Below are 22,949 nucleotides of genomic sequence, written 5' to 3' on the forward strand. Positions count from 1 at the left end.
AATTTTCTTTTTGCCCTTTTACTTTAGCGCTCCTTCTAGAGCGGGCAGAAATCATTTTCCCATTTTTTTCGCTCTTTTACTTCGGACTTAACGCCCCTCCCAGAGAGGGCACAAATAAGTTTTCCTAATATTTTTTTCTGCGTTTCCACTTTGGATATGACGCTCCTCCTAAAAAGCAAGCAGAATTCATTTTCTGTACTTTCTTTCACCTTTTACGCCGGACTTGGTGCTCTTACTAGAGAGGGGGCAGAAATCATTTCTTCTAACATTTTTTTCACCCTGTCTACCTCAGACTAGGCGCCCGTCTTATAGCGGGCACAAATAATATTTCCTTCTTTTTTTTTTTGCCCTTTCACTTCGGATCGGACGCCCTTCTAGAGCCCACCCAGTCCACCGAGCTGCCCCTGGTTGATTGGTTGATCGAGGGCGCCAAAGTGCATGGGTTTTCTCGTTTGAGTACATTTTTCTTTCTCCTCGTGTGACAGGTAGGAACGAGGCGCAAGTGCAGGATCCCTATTTAGAATAGTCAGCAAATCATAGGTTTTAATTCATTCATTGGTTTTTTATATTTATTCAATATTTTTTTTCGGAATCGGCGTTTTTAATAAAAGTAATACAAGTCGGAAAAAAAGAGGCCTGAAAGGCCTCTGGCCCAAAATCTTTCCCACATCAGAAGACACCTTCAATTCTTATAATACACCTCACAACACAGGAAAACACTTTGGCTCTCGTTAGTAGAAAAATATGGTAACCACACACAAGGGTGATTCCTCCATTATTTTTATTTTTTACTGCACAACAAAAGGGGAAGAAATTGCGTCTCCGCTCAAAATCTCCTGCAGAGGTAAACGAAAAGAGCTCGAGTTAGAGAGAGAGCGTGTATTTTTATCTGACCGAAATCGCTATGTACTGTACGTACTGCGCATGTACTGTATGTACTGTAGTGTGCACTGACCATCGATTCTTTTATTTTTGAAAAATAACCGTAATATTATATACACACAAACCTCCAATTTTTTCTTATCTCGGTCATTTTTCATGTATGTTTTATATTTATTTTTTTAAATAAGTATCTTAAAGATGTTTTTCCAGTAATGTATACAATATTACATACAATTGTATACAATCCAGTAATGTTGTATTTAACGCGTTTCGGCGCCCCTTCTCCTTTCGCGCCCAGTGCAACTGCACCGGTCGCACTGCCCTAAGACCACCCCTGGGGATGGGACAGGCACTCAAAACCATAAGAATAAAGAGTTTTGATGGGCTGGGAGCAAGGCCGTATCTAGATACGTGGTCAGGTGGGCCAAGCACGCATTTTGGCGCCCCTTTGTAATGTTCAAGGAGGTTTAAAGCTGAGATCCCACCAGTTTTTCGCCGCTTGTCGATCTGCCGCGAGATAAGGAATTTCGTGGCGAACACCCATCCCTTTTTTTGCCGCATTTTTTTCGCAAAGTGTCACGTGACATCCTGGGGTTGGCTAAATTATTTGTCTCCTATATTTTCATATAAGAAAAAAAAAACCCCAAATATTTTCGAACCGTTTTCTATTTAATTTATGTTCAAACCAAAACAATGATTCATTTACAGAGCATCGGAAATTAAACACAATTAGTTTACCGAGCTTACCTATTAGTTTTCCATTATTATTTTGACAAAAATCTCCCTGGCAAAATTTCGTTATATGCTGTGAAACAATTTTAAACTTTTTCCCATCAAAGTTGTAAAAATGTTAATCCATATTTTTTCTACATATTACGCTAGTGCCACAGAACTGAGGCCAGGTGCGTCTAAACAATTTCGAGGCACGAAAAATGTTTAGGACACTCCCCCTTTCAACAAGATTTCATATACAACGTTGTATTTTGTGGGGAAGAGGGAATCGGCATACAGAATATACACGCTAAGAAATACCCATGCAGAAAAAAATAACTACACAAATGTAAATTAACACAAAAATTGATGGAGGTAATTTTAAACTAATGTGAGAAACCCGTTTCCGAAATTAATGAGAACTTTACAATCGATAGATTAAAAATAATTGAAAGAAATAATTTTAGTACCAATGAAAATTCAGAATTAACAAAACAATGAATTTCGAAATTATTGAAAGTTCAGAATTAATGAAATTAACAATTCCAGAATTTATGAAAATCAAGAAATAAATGGAATTCATAATTCCGCAATTGATGAAAATTGAGAAGCGAAATAAAATAATTGAGCCCTTATAAAAAAATATATATCTGCGCTCTCTCTCTCTCCCTCTCTCGCCCGAGACCGCACCGTCACCGTCAAAATCTACTCTATAATATAAAATCACAAACTCGAAAAGGGCCTGTTTCTAAGCAACCGAAATTTGTGACGATTTTATGTTACGGAAATGGGTGACGTTTTTGAGTGACGGAAATCTGTTACGTTTTTGTGTTACGGAAGTCCATTATGATTTTGGGTCGAGTTTTCATTTAACTCCTGAGGACATCGGGAACCGCTTGATCTGTAGGGATCAAGTTTTATGCATGTACCTAGAGGTATGTATACATCACCAGTGCTCCCAACACACATCGTACCCAGGGCGGGGCATTGGACAGATCTCTTTATGGGGGAAATTGACAGGTTTCATTTTGAGTCGCCGATGAATACTTGCTTCGCATTGCGCATTGTGCTGCATTGCTTATTGTAGCACTGTAAAAATGATGGTGCATTACTGATTGCGGTGCATTGTAAATTGTAGTGCATCGCGTGCTGTATTGCTCATTGTAATGCCGCGTTTAATGCGTATTGTGGTGCATTGCGTACTATAGTGCTTTTTATAGTGCTTTGCTTATTTGTGGTGTACAATATTACTGATTACACACATTACTACATTACTGATTGTGATGCTTTACGTGCACTGAGTGCTGTATTGCTTATTGTAATGCACTGCTTATGGATTATTGTGGCTCATTGCGTATTATGGTGCTTTGTTTAGTGCGATGCATTGCATATTATGCGGTATTGCGGTGCATGAGGTATTGTGCTGCATTGCTTATTGTGGTGCACTGTAAATATTGGCCAATTGCGCATTGTTATGCATTACGTATTTTAGTGAATCACGGTCCGTATTCTAATGCAGTGCTTATGGTGTATTGTGGTTCATTGCGTATTGTGGTGCACTGCATATTGTGGTGCATTGCTTATTGTGCTGTATTGCCTACGGTGGTGGTGTATTTGTTATTGTGCTGTATTGCCGATGGGAGTAAATTACGCATTGTGTTGTTTTGCTCATTGTGGTGTATTACGTATTGTGCTTAATGTGGTGCACTGAATATAGTGGTGCATTGCTTATCGCGGTGCTTTGAATATGGTGGTGCACTAATTATTGTGCTGTATTGCCTGTGGTGGCGCATTGCTTATTGTGCTGTATTGCCGATGGTGGTGCAATAAGCACTGTCCTGTATTGCATCAAGTATTGTGCTGCATTGCTTAATGTGGTGCCCTGATATAGTGGTGCATTGTTTTTTGTGGTGCCCTTAATATAAGGCTGCACTACTTATTGTGCTGCATTGCCTAAAATGGTGCATTGCTTATTGCACCGAATCGCCGATGGTGTAGCATTGCGTATTATGCTGTATTGCTTATTGTGGTGCATTGCGCATTGCAACGCATCGCGTGATATATTGCTTACTGTATACTTTTTGCGTATATTATGGTGCTTCGCTTATTGCGATACATCGCGTATTGTGGTGCATTACGTTTTATGCTGTATGGCGGAGCACTGTAAATAGTGGTACATTGCTATGTTTGGTGCATTGCGTATTGTAATGCATCGCGTGCTGTTTTGCTTATTCTAATGCATTGCTTATTATGGTGCTTTGCTTATGTGATGCATCGCGTATTGTACTGTATTGCATATAGCTATATGTATTGTGGTGCGTTGCTAATTGTTATGAATTATAGTGTATCGTGTACTGTATTTCTCATTGCAATGCAGTGCCTATTGCGTATTGTGGTGCATTGCGTATTGTGGTGTATTGCGTATTGTGGTGCATTGCGTATTGGGAGGTATTGCTTATTGTGGTGCATTGCGTATTGGGCTGTATTGCTTATTGAGGCGCATTGCGTATTGGGCTGTATTGCTTATTGTGGTGTACTGCAAATAGTTGTGCATCGCTGATTATAGTGCATTGCTGATTATAGTGCATTGCTGATTATAGTGTATCGCTTGCTTATTGTGTTTCAGTGGTTATGGCGTATTGTGGTGCTTATTGCGATGTATAGTGCTTTATTGCGTATTGTTATGCATCACGTGTTGTAGTGCATCGCGTACTGTATTGCTTATTATAATCCAGTACGTATTGCGTATTGTGGTGCATTGCGTTTTGTGCTACATTGCGTGTTGTACGTACGTCGTGTGCCGTATTGCTTATTATAATGTCGTGCCTACTGCTTATTGAGGTGCACTGCAATATGGTGAGTGTGGTACATTGCGTATTGTTATGCATCAATGCAGTATGCGCATTGTATGGTACATTACGTATTGTGGTGCACCGCTGATTGTGTTGCATTGCGTATTGTGGTGCACCGCTGATTGTGGTGCATTGCGTATTGCCTATCGTGATGTATCACGTATGTATTGCGGTGCATCGAGTATTCTGTTGTATTTATGATGGCAGTGCATTGTTTATTATAATGCCGTGTCTACTGTTTATTGTGCATATGGTACACTGCAATATGGTGCATATGGTACACTGCAATATGGTGCATTGCTCATTATAATGCAGTGCTTATTCCGTATTGTGGTACATTGTGTATTGTGCTGTATTGCTTATTGTAATGCATTGCGTATTGTAGTGTATTGCTTAATCTAATGCAGTGGTTATTGGTATTATGCTGTATTGCTTATTGTAGTGTATTGCTTAATCTAATGCAGTGGTTATTGGTATTATGCTGTATTGCTTATTGTAGTGTATTGCTTAATCTAATGCAGTGGTTATTGGTATTATGCTATATTGCTTATTGTGGTGCACTGTGTTGCGTATTGTGCTGTATTGCTTATTGTAATGCAGTGGGTATTGCTATTGTGCTGTATTACTTATTGTGGTGCACTGCCAATACAATGCTGATTTCAGTGCATCGCATGCTGTATTGCTTATTATAATGCATTCGGATGCAGTCTGTATTGCGTGTTGTGGTAAATTGCTTATTGCGATGTTTCGCTGATTGCAGTGCATTGCTGATTTTGCTGGTTGTTCATTTATACTGTTATGCATTACGTACTGTAGTGCATAACGTACGGTATTGCTTATTGTAATGCAGTTCTTATGGCGTATTGAGGTGCTTTGCGTATTATTCTGCTTTGCTTGATGCGATACATCGCGTTTGGGTATTGTGGTGGATTGCATATTATACTGTATTGCTTAGGGGTCGTTCAAGTATTACGTCATCATCGATGGGGGGGGGGAGGGGGGTTTGGATAATGCTTACGTCAGCAACCACCCTTTACGAAAATATGAGTTAGGATTCAGAGGGGCAGAGCTGATGACGAAATTTTGCTGACAGGCGGGGGAGGGGGTCAGCGTTTTGCTGACTTTTGCTGACAAGGGGGGGGGAGGGGGTCAAAAATGGCTAAAAATTTGCTTACGTAATACTTGAACAGCCCCTTATTGTGGTGCACTGCAAATGGTGGTGCATTACTGATTGCAATGCATTGCGTATTGTAGTGCATCGCGTGCTGTATTGCTTATTTTAATGAGTGCTTATTGCATATTGGGGTGTATTGCTTATTGCGGCGTACTGCAAATAGTGGTGCATTCCCTATTGTAGTGCACCGCGCATCGCGTGTTGTATTGCTTATTGCATGTTGTGGTGAATTGCGTATTATTTTGTTTTGTTCAATGCGATACATTGCGTACTGTGGTGCATTACATATTGTGCTGTATTGCTTATTGTAATGCAGTGCTTTCGGTGTATTGTGGTACATATTATGGTAATTTGCCTATTTTTGCAGTATTGCTGATGTTGGTGCATTGCTTATTGCTGCATTGCCGATGGCGGTACATTGCGTTTTGTGCTGTACTGTGGTGCACCGCATATAGTGGTGGATTGAGTATTGTGCTTTATTGCCGGTAGTGGTGCTTTGCGTGTTGTGATACACCGTATATAGTGAATCACTACTTAATTTGCTGTATTGCTGATATGGTGGTGCATTATACAAATACAACGCCACAACAGGCAAACTGCCCAACGAGGTGGCTGACTTAAGAACATCATGGATCCCCGAGCCCCTACCTACTACTGCTACACCACACATGCACCCCCCCCCCCGCGGAACCCCCCAACGAATCGGTAAATGCGGGAATGTGCGTGTACGTGTAGTGCAACCTGACGTATAGTTTGTTTCTGTGTAATGCTTGTTATGTGTAGTGCTGTCATCTGCCCCCAGTTTTACTAACTATGAGTGAAGTGTTATGGTTGAATGATTTACCGTTGTAGGACTGTTGCTCTCTGTGGCGAGACTTTTTTTAACGGGGAGATCGGCTCGCATTTGCGCCTTGAAGTTGGGAACCACAGAAAACCAACTTCAGCCGACCACCACTGTGGGGTTCGAACCCGGATCCTCGCATCACGAGTCCGGCACTATAACCACTCGACCACCACAGCGGCAAATAGCATTGCATATAGTGGTGCATTGCATATAGTGGTGCATTACTTATTGTGGTGCATTACTTATTGTGCTGTATTGCCTATCGTGGTGCATCACGTATGTATTGCGGTGCATCGAGTATTGTGTTGTATTTATGATGGCAGTGCATTGCTTATCGAAATCAGAATGGGAAACTGGCAATGAATAACTATTTCGCAGGCATTTGCAGTGCCTGAGGAATATTTTGCTTTATAATTAAAGAAGATGTGACAAGTAGTTAGCTCCATTGGAGGAGTTGGGGGGGTTGTACACCGTAGGTGCCCAACCTAGTATGAAATAAACTACTCGGCGACGGTGCGGACGCGGTGCGATGACGGTGCTCGGCTACGGTGCGGAGATGTGTGAACGGCTGCATTGCTTAGCAAAGAATTATTCTTTGACCGTGTGATGACCTACACTCGGCCGACACACGTGTCAGGCACGGTGCGGATATGTGTGTCCAGACCTTTAAGTAACCCTTGGCGGGGTCGTCTGACGGGGTAACTGACATCAATTCCTGATTGCTTGCTAATCCATGACGGATTCCGACGGTCACCCAGGTCATCTATCGCCTTCGGTCGTGCCCTTCATCTCTTCTCCTTGACCCGTAAGTGAAATAATTTATTTACTGATTTTCCTCGCGTAAATTAACTCTAATCCTCTTATTAAAGCCTAAGTTTCGCCACAAAGCAATATCTTTTCCCTACAAACCCCAACAGCTACACTTTTTCTCATGTTCGATGTTGTGTAACTGAATGATGCTATGTTATTTCTGTCTTTATAATTCTATAGCGGCCCCTAAGATTTCATATCAGTTTTTCGTGCATTAAAATTTCATGATTTAAATTTCACATTGTTATATGGACTTATGGCGTCATTTGTTTGTTGAGATTCTCTCTCTTTTTTTTAATGTAAGATTTTCAGATATTGCGAACCTGGGTACTTTGAATGATACCCCTCTCCTCAGTGGTAGTCAAGTTTTCGTCGGTGGGGGAGCGAAATATAATAAGGCGCCTTATTCTGTTCCTCATTTAGGAGCAATTAAAAAAAATTAAGTACACAAAGAAACATAAAATTTCATTAAACAAATTTCAATAAAAACTTCATTTGTTTACGTTTTGTTTTCGTGTTTGTTTTTCACACAACTTTTTTAACTGAAAATAAAAATTTAATTAATAGTTTATATATATATATATATATAGTGTAAACTACAAGATATGCGGAACGAAAAACCCTAAAAAAATTGAACTTGTTGCGACAGTTAAAAAAATATATTTATGGGTATATGGAACTATATAATATTGTTTTTATCATGAAATGTTTATGCAACAGTTTTGCACTCATAAGTGAAGCTGAAAAAGTTCGATAGTTCGATTAAAACCTATATGATCCACTTCCTCTGTGAGTTTTGACGCGAATTTTTGCAAGAGCAAAATTCATAATCAGAAATTTTTCCTCCTTTTTTCATCTTTGAAATGTGCTCAATTACTTTTTGAATATGAAGCTGATTGGCTAATTTCCTTTCTATCGGCAACGAAACCAATCCCGTTAATCTTTCTTCTTTCATGGGCCCACCCGGGCACGGCCCGGAGGCCTCACAAAAATGAGATGTGATTAAAATTTTCGATAAGTTTTTGAAGTTGAAATATTCGAAAAAAGGCCTCAGAAAAATCAATTGGGCTCTGGGCCCATGATACTCTTAAGACGGCTCTGACGGTATGAAGCAGTTGAAGGGTGAATTCGGCGCCCCTTCACGTCCAGCACCTGGGCATCAATCACGCCCCTCTAGTTGCGGCCCTGAGATTCCGAATCTTATAGTTGTTGTTTTTTTTCACTTCTGTTCAACATGAGACATCCTTATTTTAGACCCGGCTCATGTGTTAAGACGACCCTACTTCTATCTCAGTTTCAACGAGCGAAACAATAACATAATTTCATCAAAGCTGTCATAATCTGTCAAGAAGGACAAAAAAAGATGAAAGAAATGATGGATGAAAAAAAACAAAGCAAGAATTAATTTTTGGCCGAGTCGATAGGGAGAAGTACATTTTAAACGTTATCTTTATTAAACACATATTAGGGGAAGTCGATAGATGAAAAAATGCTTGGATGCACATTGATATGACATTCGCCATGCTATGGCACAAAGTAAAATTCAAAGCAACAAGGTATAGGTACAATATAAAATGCAAGAAATATTAAAGAATTAACGCGAGGTATATTTAGGCTCTGCTGTATTACTCATTAACGTTAAAAAAAATTGTGCACAAGGGTAAGAAAAAAACTAAAACAAAAAAAGGAAGGGGGATGGAATTTGATGTGCTTCATGAAGATAATTTGTATCGGTACCTGAGAGTGTCCATTGTAGCCACCTCGTGAGTGGCGGTTCCTGGGACTGAGGAGTTTCGACGTAAAGTTCAGCTATTCAGATCGGTTTCACCATCGCTTTCCAACACACAGCAACGCTGACACGGTGTACGAGTCCACGGAGATATGAAGAATGTGTTCATCACTGTCCTTCATCTTGCCCTTGATCAGAGTTCGTAAAACGTGATAGTAGCGTCCTTACTAGGGATTTCACAGCACATCGCCGACATCACCTGAGATTTTGTCACTGTTGGTGATACCAAATTTATTCCCTTGATGAAAACTTGCAATCAACAATTCACCTTTTCTTTTGTAGGGTTAACTATTTTTCGCGTAGAGATAAAGATTGAGCACAAGAACAAACTATTTGAGAGATATTCAAAAAAAAAAAGTCCTTTTTACGTAGTGCCCCGGGAACCCGGAGGTCCCGAAAAAGCCTGGATCCTCTTTTCCCTCTACATGGTGAAGTCTCTCTGTGCATTGGCGGAAAAAAAGCTTTACGACGATGCTGTGTTAGTGAATTTGGCGATTTCTGTGACTACGTGACTCACCCTTAGTGTATGTCACTTGAAACCATTCAGGACGATCACCACAATGTAGCGTTGGCGCAGTCAGGCGTCGGTTTTTCGCCAGCTGTTGGCATGTCTGGACAGCGTCTCCAGTTGGTCGCGTTTCATTGTGGAGTTCTTTTGGAAGATACATTGTTGCTCTTAAACTTTGAATGGATTTCTTGGAGTTGTTACTAAAAACAGATTTCTCTAGTCTTAGCGCGGTGCAGAACACACGTTCTTAGGGGAAATGTACGCATCTCTCATTAACAATTGTCGTTCGACCTCTCATTAACATAAGGGGTCGATCAAAAATTGCAAAAATTTATGAGATTCATGCCATAGCATGACAATCACGTTTGACTCTACATGTACACATGAAAGAAAACGCACTCGTAAATTTACAGTTACGTCATGTCTCCCGCTCCCCCCCCCCCCACAATGAAGCCAACAGGGCCTTCAGGGCAATTCTTACTCTATGTCTTTTCACCACTGCTGTCTTAATGCATGGCCCACTCGAGCCCGTGCAAAATCTGGCCTGGGGCCCGCTCCGGACGCGAGGGCCCATGCCTGGGGGGGGGGGCTCTGCAGCCGTGCGTGAGGGGGGGGCAATAGTGAGAAAGTTAAACAACTAGACATTTTGAAATTCGCATACAAAAAAAATAAAGGACAAGCTGAAGTTAAAGAACAAGAAAATTTTTGCCAGTAATTATTTTAATTATATAGCTTAGTTTGTTTCGGAAATAGATTGATACTTTTTCTTCGAAAGAAAATATCCGAAATCTAGTTTAAAAATACAGTAATGAAGCGCCAAGTTCAGTGTCTTGATTTTCCCTTCCAACCCTTCTTTTTCTCGCAACCTTGGTTCCAAAAGATTTCGCCGCGAAGAAAATGTAAATTTTCGCGACAGAAAACTCGTCGCTTCCGCCGTCAGCGGCGGAGGCGGCGTATTGTATAAATCTATATCTTTTCGATTCCCCCTCGAGTGCTGCCGCGTCTGCCACGACGCAGTGGGATCTGGGCCTTAAGCCGGGTTTTCCTAGGAAAAGGTTTTCTACGGTGCGCTCTGCGTGAAATCGCTGATTGGTTAAAAACCTGAAATTCACGTTTTTTAGCCAATCAGCGTTTTCACGCTGCACACGTTGCAGGTAACCTGCTCCTAGGAAAACCCGGCTTTACCGCGTGTAAACGGGCCTTCACTGGTGCTGTCCGAGTGAGGACCAACTTCCGCCTAGACGGTTGGTGTTGACTTCCGGTGTATAAATTTTATTATTATTTTAATTATTTTCTTGTCTTTTTTTTTTCCTATTCGGCTATGGAAAGTGTTTACAGCGATTCCCGTAGCGCGGCAAGCTATGGTGGTGTAGATGCGTTGCATAAATTCTTGAAAGGGAAATGTTCTCGTGAAAAAATATAAAAATGGTTGGAAGGTGTGAGAAGTCGTATACTCTTCACAGGAATCGAAAGAACAAGTTTCCTCGCAATCGGATGTAGGGCGTATGGATCAACAGTTTCAGGCGGACCTCGTTGATATGCGGAATTTAGCTCGGTATAATGATGATTATAGATATCTGTTAATTTGTATAGACGTGTTATCGAAATACGCATGGGCCGTACCGGTAAAAGATAAAACGGGATAAAGAGTGTGGTTGAAGCATTCCGAAAGATATTTAATGAGAGGCAGCCAATGGCTTTGCAAACTGATAAAGGCACACAGATTTTTTCAGAAGTTTCTCAAAGAAAGAAAAGTCACCGCTGAGGATGATACAATTAAAGCGGCTATAGCGGAAAGGTTTAACAGAACACTAAAATATAAGATGTGGAAGTATTTCACAGCGAAAAACACCTACAGATATGTGGAATTCTACCGGATTTGATATACATAGCTATAATAACACACATCATCAGAGCATAAAGATGTGTCCAATGGATGTTAACAAAGCGAACGAGAAGCAGGTGTCCGTACGTTTGTGCATGCAGGGTCTAAAAGCAATGCATAATCGCCGATAAAAGTGATAAATGTTGTGAAATTTATCAAACTTACCGAGACGATTGGTGATTATGTATTACCGATATGCTTTACCGATTCAACGCATTTACCGTAACATACATTTAATTCTATATTTCATCAGCTTCAAAAAAACCTCATTTCAAATATACGAAGATACATATCCGAAATTTCTCCTATACGAAATGGATTTGCCACTGCCCCTCCTTGTTTTGGATATGTAAGATACACTACTTTATTTCCATATTTCCATGGAAGTCCCAATTAACCTACCTGTTCTGCTGCCCATAGTCCGTAGATTATACGTTTAAAAAAATTACGTTGGAATAAAAACAAAATGTCGGAAATGAATTTCCTATTGTGGATCGAAGTTGCATGAGAAGAGTCTTAACTTTGAAGTGGCTTTAGTGCGGATTATCTACGGCTTTATTTTTTTTCCCGAGAGAGGTTTCATTAGTTATAATTACGTTAAAAATTTATTAACAAAAACATATATTTTTAAATATTTATAGTCTGGGTAGATGTGCCATTACAAAAACTAACATTTTCTCTACAATACCGTGTTAAACAACACCCCCCCCCCCCTCCATCTTCTCCTTGAGAGTAATTTTATATTGATAAATGAAATTTTCTCATGTGGGTTACATACCGCTGCGGAAAATACAATGTGCCTTTTTTCCTCAAACTAATGAAGTTTCCATCGGCCGATTAACAAAAATAGGTTTTGTTTAATTCTTATTCAAGATTAACGTGGACGAAATGACTTACCTTCAAAATGACTAAGATGATTAAAATTCTTACATTAAAATCTTACAGAAAACCAATACAACAAAAATTAAAATCGAAAATTTCTCTAAAGATCAGCAGATTATCATTTATCGAATTTATATTGAGGTTTTCGGCCCTTCTTGAAAGTCGGTTGGAAAAAGAATCAAATTTAATTTCCAACATACTTTCCTCATTTGTTTCTTGAAAGGAAAAAGATGTCTTTTTAGGGTCCCGTTGTGGCCACACCTTACCAAAGCCTCCTAGACAGAGATACTGTCTAGAAGCCTCATAGGAGGCTTTACCGTTTCTCACCGGGTATCTGGAACAAGATCCATGAAACTCCGAAAAGATGTTCAGTTGTGTATATGTACGGTTTGTTAAAATTTTCCACACACAACATACGTTGCAATCAGGGGCGGCTCGAGACAAAATCGCTACCCAAGTGGGACCTATTTTTGGGCCCCGTAGCCCCCCCCCCCCCACCCTAATTAAAAAAAACTTTAGGTTCAATCGCTTCGTTTTGATTCGTTCGAAGTAACAGTGATATTTTATGTGATAACATATCATGTCGAATTTCTTTTGACCTTTTACCTTGGATTTGGCGCTCCTCCTAGAGCAGGCAGAAATCATTCTCCCATTTTTTCGCCCTTTTACCACGAACTTAACGCCCCTCGTACACAGGGCACAAATAAGTTTTCCTAATTTTTCTTTTGCTTTTCCATTTCGGATATAACGACCTTCCTAAAGCGAGCAGAAATAATTTTCTGTAATTTCCTTTACCCTTTTACGCCGGATTTGGCGCTCCTACAGAGGCAGAAAAATCATACACATTTCCCCTTACTTTTTTTCGCCTGTCTACCTCGGACTTGGCTCCCCTCCTACAGCGAGCACAAATAATTTTTCCAAATTATTTTTTGCCCTTTCACTTCGGATTTGACGACCTTCTAGAGCAGTGGTTCTCAACCGGGGGCCCTAGGATATTCCAGGGGGGCCACGGATGAAAATCTTGCGAAAGGAGAGCCACGGCTACTGATACGGGGGCTACGAAGAAATTTGTGACATTAAATTTTTTTTAGTCACTCTGACTAAAAAAGTTTAATTTAAAAAAAAATGCATAGAATATCTTTTTCGTAATTTTTCCCCATTCAAGTAACATTAACATGAGGAAGAAGGAAATAAAATAAGTAGTTCATGTAATCTCGGTGATTTATGACTTGGGAGTGATAGTAGGCCCTGACACAAACTATAGAAGAGATTTAAGCAAAATGGAATAACTGTAAAGACAGAAAATTGTGTGTGTTCAGACTTTTCATTCAAAGAGGGCTGCCATAAAGAAAACAAAGATTTGTTGACCATTCATTGACATTCTTTTGAGAGCGCTGGTAGTAAATGTAATCCAAGAAGTAGATGAATGAAAAATGAAAGCTAAATTGTAAAAAAACCCATCGTTTTCATGCAATTACAGATGGATAGCCATCTAGTTTAGCACAAAGCTATCTTCAGCCGACACTGAGTGGTCTGATGGGGAATATATTTATAAAAATCAAATAGAGAATGATTGCTCTGAGATATTTTTTATGAATTTCGAAAGGGGGTGCCAATCCATTGCCTCTGCTGAAAAGAAATAAAGTCGAATTCAGTTATAACGAAATCCAAGAGATCAAATCATACATGAGGAAAAATACTCGTGGAATTTTATTTTTTAAATCTACACTGCTGTGATAATGTATTGGGACAGGGACGGCTTAAGCGAGGGTGCAAGGGGTGAGGTGCAGTGTTGGGTGGCAGGTTGTAAGGGGCGGCAGTGTAGACTTTACTTAAGACAACAAAATTTGACACAGTAAAAATTCACGACATCACGCTTTTGAGTCATACTATACCTCGACAACGGAAATTTTGTTGTCAGTTTTGTTAAGTAAAGTCTAGTTGAGAAAATAGACAAGGCCTCTGATCGTAATACCAGAAACAAGATTGTAAGCTATCTGGGTGGCTCGAGACAAAATCTGTACCCGTGTGAGACTTATTTTTTGCACCTCCTACCTATTGCTCCCTCCATAGCCCCTGCCTCCTGCGTCAGGGAATCTTTCGTGGGGCCCATGCCCGATTTTCCACGGAGCCCCTTCTACAGTTAATTTATAGAATGATAAAAGAACAGTTACAAGGATGTAGTCCTGGGCATCAAGTCAGCCCTACCCTTAGAAGGTCATGCCCCTCCCTCACAATTTATCCAAAAATTCCTAACAAAACATTTTTTCGGCCTTTCATTTCGGAATTTGCACCCCTCCAGAGCCGACAGTTTGATTTTTTTTGGTCAATGGAATTTTTTTATACCCATTCACCCCAGATTTAGCATCTTAAGCGGTGCCCCGTGTGACCGCAATGGGTCACATGGCCAAGCGCAATCCCTGTACTCTATTACAAGGGCCATGTGTGCATTTTGGTTCCCTCACCCATGGCCCCCACAAGAGCCCGGGATAAGTCTCATAATTTTTTGGCTTTTTCAGGCTATAAATTAACTATAGAAGGGACCGTGAGAAATCTGACTGGGAGGGGCCCTGCAAAAGATCCCAGCCTAGGGGCCCATACCCTCACTCAGAATTTGATCCACAATAGTCAAACGAAGGCAAAGGAAAAATTTGGTTTTTCACTTGTCCGGCCCCTGGAATACCAGAAACACCATTTGAAAAATTTTCTTAATACAAAATTACCCAGTTAAGATGGCTCACAAAAATAAGTGCTCTTTCAAGGATTAAGTTACCTGGCATTTATTAAGAATGGTAAAATAATTCTAGAACAAAAAACAAAGAAACAATTTTCTACTCAAAAAGCGGGACGTATGGTCATGCACATTTTGCATGGTAAACAATGATGTGCGGCTTTCTTCTGAAAAAAAAAATCAGGTTTATCTCAGGTTTATCTCAAGGGGCCCTTCAACGAAGCCCTATCAGCCTCCTAGCAGGGTCGCCAGCAGGGGCGGCACATGAGGATTCGCATCCGGGCAACAGGTAAGCTCGAGCCGCCCCTGTATTGGGACTTCCTCTAAGATTGACACCACATCTTTTTTTTAATCGATACTGTAATGCTTCCTTTTAACTGCCCTACTACTGGTCTGCAGCATCCAAAATAATTTCAATGAAATTTTCCTATCCTGCAAGAACAATGTTGTGGACATTAGAAAAAAAAAAATCTAAAAAGGCGTATGACTACATTTAAAGCAATTTAAATCCGTTGATTAGAGACTCACTGCATCTGCTGATTTCTAAAAAAAGTGCAATAAATTCTCACCTAAGTCTTCACTTTGAAATGTCCGTAACCCGCTCAATGCGTCTTTTTGTATCTGTCAACCTAAAATTTATGGTTTTTAGTGTTGATAATACGCATGCAAAACCAATTCAAATCTGCAAAAACTGCTTGGATTTGATAGTTGGAAATGTCTAAATGCCAAAGATTTGGAGTTCAAATCAAAATGAAAATGTCAAATAATTGAAATTGTGCTTCGTATAAATGAAATATTTTAATGTTGAAAGCTATATATATAGAGATTAATCGTGCCCGTAGTCAAACGTCTCATAAATGTGAAATTTTGTCATAAAACTGAGAGTGAGGCACGAAGCCCTTTGCGCACAAGTGGAATTTCGAGGCATTTACGCACAACCGAGCCCGTCTTGGCCATTTTTCTTTTTCTCCTCACCCTTTCTTCCTTTTGTTTCCTTCCTAAATTTATAAAAGTAAAAAGGACAATCATTATAAAAGGACTGTTTTCACATCAAATTGCCGAAGTTCAATTACTTTACTGCAAAGATTTTTACTGTCAGATTTTTTTGGGGGGAAATACAGTCAAACCCAAAGCGTATTAAAGACCCTTTATTAATACGCTTTGGTCAAACCCCATTAGACCAGAACTCCAAGAGACCCTCCTTCGTAATAACGGAATTTCGTTACAAAGAAATTCCAGATTTTTATATTGTTCCTATATAAACCTATCCGAGGAATTAGAAAAGTTTTCGTTAAAACGATATTTTTCCCGTTATAAAGGTATTTGTTAAAATGAGAGTTGACTGTATTTCGTCTCAAACTATTTTTTTACGTGTATTTTGAGGCTGCATGGGTAACAGGGCGTATGGCACTTTACTGGTGAGCCATTAATCTTAGAGACATACCCAACTAGGAAAAAGTATCCAAATCACGTGTCCAACTCAGATATGTCATTCATGTTGTAAGGGGTTGTACAGTTATAAAATAAAAAAAAATAAAAAATTTTATACCGTCCCCGTGTGCCAAAAAACCCAATTAAGAAGTTGTTGCTTTGTCTTTCCCGATGCCAACTAAAATAATTTCACGTTTTTAAGTGCAATATTCACCGAGACATGCGAATTCGAAAAATTGAGGAAATTTGGGAAAAAACAGCATTCAATGCGGGTAAAATGGTTTCCCCTCATTTAATGCTGTTTTTTCCTAACTTTCTTCGAATATCTCAGTGAAAATTTGAACTTAGACACGTTGAATTTTTTTGTTGTAGGCCAGGAAACAACTTTCCATTTGGGTTTGGGGCACAGGTTGTCCGCATAAAAAGTTAACATTTTTATTTTAATGGCTCTGTAACTCCTGGCAACATGAATCAAATATCTGAATACTACACATTATTCGGGTACTTTTCCAACTGGAAGTATGTCTCTAGAACCAATGGTTCGCCAGTAAAATGTCCTATGCCCCGTTACTTACGCGCCTTGTATATTAAATATAGTATGGACTGTTATGTGAAATATTGTGTTGTGTTTAAGCCAACACGCACGTTGCTTCGTTCGCCTGTGAGAGAGCGGCCACATTATGAACCAAAGAGCCACTTAAAGGTAGCTTGTCATCCAATGAAATATCAGATTTTCACCGCATCGAAATTGAAGTCAACCAACTGATAATTTTTTTTTTTGAAAATCTAATCTATATATAAAATTGATTTTCTGTCTGTGTGTGTGTATGTTCTCTATACAAATATAAAATTTTATATCGATCGTCGTCAAATTTTGCATATATACCAAATGGGACCCGACTTAAACGATAGGCTACTTTAAAATTTCGTTAGAGCCAGGCAAATGCCCCAAATGGGAAAAAAAACGTAGGGCAACAATGGTTTTTGGGCCTCAACAATCACTTTCCGAACGTTTACTTTGGTTACCGTGGTTCCCTAGCAATGCGTTTAAGACGTGTATATGCCTTTACAACGGTTTGTCATTTCTTCAACGCTGTTAGTATATGTATAATATTTATGCCTTTATAATGGTTTGCCACATTTTCAATACTCCCAGTGGTGACGTTTTTTGAATGACGTCGTAATCATCATCAGCATCGCTTTGATGGTCAGGAAAAGGGTGATCCTCATAGAAATCCTCATAGAGTTTTCTGTCACATCAATAATTTTAAAAATTGTATTAAATACTCGATTTTTGAAACATTGAGTTCGCTTAGAGACATACGAAGCCCAGGAGATTAAATATGGAGTAATTAGCCGGACCTACTTTTGAGTTGGATATCCATGCAATAATATTGATTTCAACTTTTTATTTATATCTTCTCAAGCATGAAAATGAATGTCTCCGTATTGTCTTTTAATATTCAACTGCATAAATTCATATAATTTAGGTTGTTTTAAAATTAATTATGGGTTCCCTTTAATTAAGCATTTTTTGAAGCAGAAACATACAGAGATGGATAACTTGAAGTTCAAAAGGGGGGGGGCGATCGAAATACCTAGAGCCCCTTAAAAAATGGGAAAAAAATCCATTTCTACGTTTCTTTAAATCTAGATTTGTTTATTTTATGAGACTCGCAGGAGGTCGCCATATTGGTTAACTTAGACACGGTTTGCATGTCCCTCAAAGATAGAGGGAGATACCACATGATCCAAAAAAGCCTAATTGAAGAAAACCCGGGCAACGCCTGGTATTATAGCCAGTTATTTATATTTTCCGATGGGCTTGAAATCCTGATAATGAAAACGAACAGTTTTGTCACTGCGTACATGATTTCTCTGGAATGAATTGTTCAAACAAATATTTAAAAAATTTTCACACGTATTTTAGTTCATTTTTTTAAATTCATAGTAGGGCTACAACATTAACCTATATCTTTGATACATGTATTATTGTTGAAAAAGATGTGGAAGGTTGAACTTTTCAATTGTGATTCGTTTGTGTGGCTACTCCCTCATTACTACTTTTATCCGCACGAAGAGAATAAAATTAATAAAACTGCTTGCTACCACTTTTTGCGATTTTTATCATTATAGGAATGCATATTTTGGAAGATACAACTGACATTTCTCAATGAAACCATAATCTTTTACACAAAAAAAAACTAATTTGGAAAAAATAAAATTTTCATCCAGTACAGTAACTTGATGGCATTGTGCCGTCTTCAAGCGCAGAGTTTACATTGATTAAAAACATATATTTTTTAATTGGACTGACACAACACATAAAACATACAAATCAAACTGAGAAAAACACAAAACAATAAACTTCACAAAAAGTAACATTACTATGATACAGACCCTTTGTGACCCCAAGGGATTTATTCTGTTTTTACTGTATTCTATTATGTTTATTTTGCTTTTTCGTTACTTTCATAAATTAAAAATTAATCAAATTAAATTCAAAAATATGTACACTTCCAACAATTTTTGAATAATTATCTTCTAATGGGAAAACGGGGGGAAGAAAGGAAGGGGGAGTAGAAAATTATTCATGTTCGCAAGGGGGCCACAGGAATGAGAAATGGTTGAAAGGGGGCCATGGACACAAAAAGGTTGAGAACCACTGTTCTAGAGCACACCCAGTGCCATCGAGCTGTCCCTGGTTGAACTAATAGGAAAGTCTGGCGGGTCGGGAGACAGGCCAGTGATCGGGGGCGCTAAAGTGCACGAGGTTTCTCGTGTGAGCACATTTTTGTTTCGCCTCGTGTGACAGGTAGGAACGAGGCCCAAGTACAGGATCCCTATTTAAAATGGTCAGCTAATCATAGGTTTTAGTTCATTCATTTGTTTTCTTAAATTTTTTTCTTTTTTTCGGAATACTGTACTGTGTTGGCGATTCGATTCTGCGTTTTTAATACAAGTAATACAAGTCGGGAAAAAAGGCATGAAAGGCCTCTGGCTCAAAATCTCTCCCACATCAGAAGACACCTTCAATTCCTGTGTGTGTAATACTCTCCACAACACAACTTTTGCTCTCGTTAGTAGAAAAATTGGGTGACCGAGGGCGATTCTCTCTCTCTCTCTCTCTCTCTCTCTCTTCTCCATCATTTTTATTTTTTACTGCACAACAGACAAAGAAATTGCTTCTCCCCGCACCCCCTAAAATCTCTTGCAGGGGTAAACGAAACAGCTCGAGGGAGAGATTACTTTTATCTGACCAAAATCGCTATGTACTGTACGTATACAAGTGCAACGTCCATCGGTTATTTTCTTTTCGAAAAATAACCGTAATATTATATACACTCAAACCTTTGTGTTTTTTTTTGAAAAAAAAATCTCATCTCCGTAATTTTTCATGTATATTTTATAGTTACATTTTTATATAAATACGTATCTTAAAGAAATTTTTCGAGTAATGTATATTTAACGCGTTTCGGGCCCTTTCTCATTTGGCGCCCGGTGCAATTGCACCGGTCGCACTGCCCTAATACCGCCCCTGAGCATAGACCTATGTTGTAAGCTAGCGAATGTTTCCCGAGTTAGAGATCCAATTGAGTACTTTGAATCCCTCCAGGCTTTCAACCAAATGTAAAATTTGTTCAAATACTGGTTGTTTTCTTTTTGTTTGTCATTCGTTAATGGTTCTTGAAAAAGATCCCTTTTATGCTCCCCTTTGAATCTACTTTTAACATTCATGATACACCACCATTTGTAAATGATCTTTATGTAATTTGATGTATCTGAAACATGGAGAACACCTTCTATTTCACCTAAGTGCTCCATACCATTCATGACATGCTCATTAAAAATCTGGAGCACTAGCTTAACATTCTGCCTCTCAAAATTAGTGGGCGAAAGAGCTTTAGCAGACAACCCATATGCGAACTTCACCAAATGGCCACTTTCAACTGAGTGAAGTTTTCGCAATGTTTCAAATGATGCTGTTCTAATGCAAGTAAAATTGTCAAAATCCAAATAGAACATACATTTACCTGCATTCTTTTGGTTCAGCCAATTGTTTCTGACACATTTAATTATATGAACAGGATCAAATATAAAGAATAAAGGTCTGCTTTGGTTGTATGGATGCTTATAAACAATAGATAGTTTAGGGGGATCATTGAAATAGGAAATCGCTTTCCCATTTATAGCATTATTATCAGTGCAAATTACTATTGCTTTATAACCTATTTCTTCTAAACAAATCACAACTTTCTTTATCATTTCAAACAAAACCTCAGCAATTATACTCGAAACAGGTTGAACGATAACTCACTCGAAAAAAGTGGACTGTAAACACTTTTAACAATTTTGCGATAATTTTAATTCACAAATATAAACAAATGAACTAGCACGAAATCCCGATCTAGGGAATCCTTGTACAATTGACCAGCTCGAGGTCTCAACTCACACCAAAACTTTTTTTTCTCTCTCTCTCCCTGGGAACGGGAGGGGAGCTCTGTCAAGCCAACGGATGAAGCAGCCGACCCAGCCCCGTACCGGAAGCGATGGGCCAAGGCCAAGTTGCTCCCCGAAGCCTACCGTCGGTAAGGCCGGCGTCGCAAATGCCACCACCACCGCTGATGATGAGGGAAGCAGCGAACACCAGGAATCCAGTCACACGACGGAAGAGGATACGTCGTCGTCGACGTCTCGGTCGACCACTTCTGACTCGGACTCTGAATCTTCAGCTAGCACTTCCTCAGCTCAGGACTTGTTCAATTTTGCAAAAACATGCATGCAGAATATTGCTCAGCGAAGCTCCAAAAAAGAAAAAAGAGCAATTCTTCAGCGTTTCGTGAAGGAAGCTGGCAATATGATTGCAAAATAGACTGTGGAAGCCGAGGAGCAGCGATCAGCTCCGACTTAATTGAGCAAACTTTAGTGTTTGCAAAAACCTATCTTTTTCTTCCTTTCATTCACCCATCTTTCTCGAGAATATTTTCTAAAAAATCCCATAAAAACTTAAAAATTGAATTTCAATAGAAATATTGGAGTTCGCAAAAAATGAAAAAATATCTTCTTCATCTGTCCATTTCGATACTTTTTAATAATACTAATTCTATTCCTCTTTTTTCTTCACCTTCTAACTAATTTTGAATTAATAAATTGTATTTTTGTGTATTTCTCTCATTTCAGCCAATCCCTGACATGCAACTCAATCCGACCAATGAGGATGAGGCACGGCGAAACCAAGATGGCGCCGCAGAAGCAGTTCACTTTTCCTGCCGAAAATATTAATAAGTAATATGACTAACAAGTTCGGAAAGACATGTTAAATTTTTCCTGGTTAATTAATTAAATTTAATTACCGTAGACCTAATTCCCGGACTCTGACCAATTACACGCACTACACAATTACACATACAATTGCTCCCTTGCCTTACTCTTCACAACGGCCCCCCGCGGGCCGACATGAGGGCAGCTAGTGTCACATATGACAGGCACTGCCAGAAATCCCCATGCTTTGGCTTTTGCTTTGGGAGCTCTGTCATTCCCTTTGACCTCTGCTCTCTCCTTACTTTTCTTCTTCTTTTTTACTATTGTTATTATTACGCAGCAACATACCGCCGGGCGTTGCAATGTTCTTTGAACATTCAACCAATTGCAATTATAATGTAATAATATGTAAAACTAATCGTTTCAAAACCTGAACAAATACAAATTTTAACTAAATACACAGAATTAAGAAAATTGACACGCACTCAATTACATTATAAATCAACACTTTCCGATACATAATAAAAGCATAATATACGATATTTACATTAATTTTCCATAGGTAAAATACACAATTTTGAAATAGGTCGCTTATATGTGCCTGAAGCCGTTTTCACAGAAACAACTCTAATCCTGTTATCCTGTTTTCCAGGATATGTTTCCGTAATTCGACCTATAGACTATTTACAAGGAGGTAAATTGTACGCTTTAACAATGACCATGTCACCTATTTTTACGTTTTCCTTTTCGAAGAACCACTTATTCCGTTGTTGTAATGTACTCAAATATTCTCGATGCCACCTTTTTCCAAATGACTTGCACGAATTTCGTTGTTTCCAGGGCCGGTCTTAGACCTAGTGGCACCCGGTGCAAAAACGTTAGTCAGCGCCCCCCCCCCCAAGGCTCAAATACACAGCGATGTGTCAGAGGAGGCAATTTTTGCTAGTCATTACTGTCCCGTAAAATACGAGACATTCATTCTATCATATTATCAGACTCTAGGCGTGGTGATCGTCCCCCCCCCCCTTCCTCTTGGTTGGATATTAAGGGACGAAGAAGTCGGAAAAGCTTCTTCTAGAATGGGATTACTGCTATTTAACTAGTAAACAAGCATAAAAACCCAACTTGTTTGATTTAATTACGAGATTTATAAACATTAAAAAAGCAAAACGTCACTCATTTATGCAG

This window comes from Pholcus phalangioides, unplaced genomic scaffold (assembly GCF_987345545.1).
Source record: "Pholcus phalangioides strain wild (caught in Gottingen) unplaced genomic scaffold, Ppha-v1.0 ptg000011l_1, whole genome shotgun sequence".
NCBI classification, from domain to species: domain Eukaryota; kingdom Metazoa; phylum Arthropoda; class Arachnida; order Araneae; family Pholcidae; genus Pholcus; species Pholcus phalangioides.